Source organism: Limulus polyphemus, unplaced genomic scaffold (genome assembly GCF_000517525.1).
Source record: "Limulus polyphemus unplaced genomic scaffold, Limulus_polyphemus-2.1.2 Scaffold416, whole genome shotgun sequence".
Taxonomy (NCBI): domain Eukaryota; kingdom Metazoa; phylum Arthropoda; class Merostomata; order Xiphosura; family Limulidae; genus Limulus; species Limulus polyphemus.
Window position 1 is genome coordinate 1 of NW_013666026.1, and position 2,596 is coordinate 2,596.

Below are 2,596 nucleotides of genomic sequence, written 5' to 3' on the forward strand. Positions count from 1 at the left end.
GAACCCGCGACCCTCAGATTGTGAGTCGAGCGCCTTATCCACCTGGCCATGCCGGGGACTCGTTCTATGTAGTTTTGCGTGAAAATATGGGTGTTTCTAACGACGTAAACATTGAAAAGATATGAAATTATTTCGAAACGCGAATTGCTATTGGTGGTTACCTGTGAAACTTTTCACTTTTATACGAGGAGGCTTATATTATTTTCTGCGACACAATTAGATATTCTTATCATGTTTGGTTCTTTCTAATTGTCACAGAAGATGATCAAGCGGTAAAGCAGAACATTAATTTTTAATATTAATTCTTCATGGTCGATATCGGAGGAAATTAAATCTATAATTCATACGAAACGTGATGTGCATGCATGCAAACAAATAGGTAAACGACTAAACCAAAAGAAAAAGTACTACAAAAAGGTTATGATTACAAAGTTGTACAAATATCGCATCGGTAAATTTGCCAGTTTTCTGCTACTAAGCATTTTGTAATTTTAATTTGGTTTTTGGTTGGTTTCCTTTCTTGTTATGAAGCACAAAGCTACAATCTGTACTAAACTCCCCGAGAATATGGAAGCTCATTATTATTTTGTGTGTTGTAAGCGCTCGGGCCTACTGTTGGGGGGGGTGGGGGGGGCTAGTTTTTTTTTAAAGTTTTTGAAAGATAACACATAAACTTGTTATGTTTAATACTCATGTAATTGTGATTAAAATTGATTAAACTCGTAAAAAGCGTCTTCGGATCATCGTCTAAAACTAGTTGAAAATTTTAATCTTACGTGTGTCTTGTTTTAATCTGGTGAACCGTATAACATTTTTAGAGTTCAAGAAATAACTATGATATTTGGTATTTTCACCCTGAAGGCGTCATATGATTGAGGATTTCAGGAAAAAACTGTTTTCAATATACATGCTTTTACTGGCCTGGAAAGTTGGTAAATTCTGGAGTTGGACGAAAGGCTTCTTCGATACTATTACTGATTCCAACACATAATGAGGGTCGCGGGATCGAATCCCCGTCATACCAAACATGCTCGCCCTTTCAGCCGTGGGGGCGTTATAATGTGACGGTCAATCCCACTATTCGTTGATAAAAGAGCAGCCCAAGAGTTGGCGGTGGGTGGTGATGACTAGCTGCCTTCTCTCTAATCTTACACTGCTAAATTAGGGACGGCTAACGCAGATAGCCCTCGTGTAGTTTTGCGCGAAACTAAAAACAAACAAACAAACAACACATAATTAAATAAGTGATATCATGTGGTGGTCAATACCATTGGTCTTTTGTTTTATGGTCTGCGCGTGGCTTAGTTATTAATGTGCCAGGCTGCGTATCGAAAAACCCAAGTTTGAGTACGTGATGTGACCTTGAATAACACACTCAATACTTACAGTTATAAGAGTGACATTCATTCCAACTGTTCGGCTAAGAGTAGCCTTGTCAATCCAACGATCCGATTACAATTAATTTTAGGCGGCTGGTGTTGCCAACTGATTGCCCCCTTCTGATGTCAGCAGTGCAAAATTAGCGACGGTTATGTGTGAACGTTGGGATCTACTCTGATATATCAAGTAAGGTGGTGTTCAGATTGAAAACACGCAAACCCTTTGTTTTAAAAGGCGCTGTGCTTATCTTATGACATGGTTTTAACTACTTAATGGCCTTAATAAAAAATGGGAAAAAAACATGAACAACGCCATTTTTACAGTTTTTGGATGACCGATTTTATAAAAAATTTACAAACAATATTTTGTAGTCTTCAAATCCGACACAATTTCAATATAAAAATGTTAAGTCGAAACCTAAATGATTAGGATCTATAACTTTAAATCAACTGTACCCCATCTTTTTGAGTGAAACAGAAACTTAAACGGAACCCCTTCCTTTCAAGTAACAATCTATGTAGTAAGTAGTTTGTCTAACAATACCAAAATTGTACTTAGTGTAGTTTAGAATCTTTTCACTAACATCCTCGTCATTGTATAAAAAAATTGGCAAATATTATCCAAGTAATCACGAAATTTAGTTTTCAAACAACGAAAAGGAAAACCATAACATCTATTGTATGCACTGAATTCAAGCAGGCTGTAGGTGGAACGAGAAAACAAGCATCTCAAATAATAGCTGACGAGCGACCCAATCGTAAGGGCTGACAATGACGCCATCTTAGTTACTCTCTTTAACTAATATGCAATACCTTATTTCATTTTCATGCATTTAATTTAAAATTATTGCGTTTTTCCCCCCTTTTTAACACTATTATTAGGCATACCTCGCGTTTTCCTTTTAAGACCTTTGTGCAGTCCTGGGGGAGGGGGCTACGCCAGTACCTCCGGATGAGGATCACTGTTTCATACGTATGACTCATGCATTCTTTTCCACCTAGAAAAGCGTATACTTGGTAAATGACTCGGAAATAATATGTTGGATGCCATTGCCAACATGGCCAGGTAGGGCGCTCGACTCACAATCTGCGGGTTGCGAGTTCGAATCCCCGTCCCACCAAACATGCTCGCCCTTACAGCCGTGGGGACATTATAATGTAACGGTCAATCCCACTATTCGTTGGTAAAAGAGTAGCCCAAGAGTTGGCAATGGGTG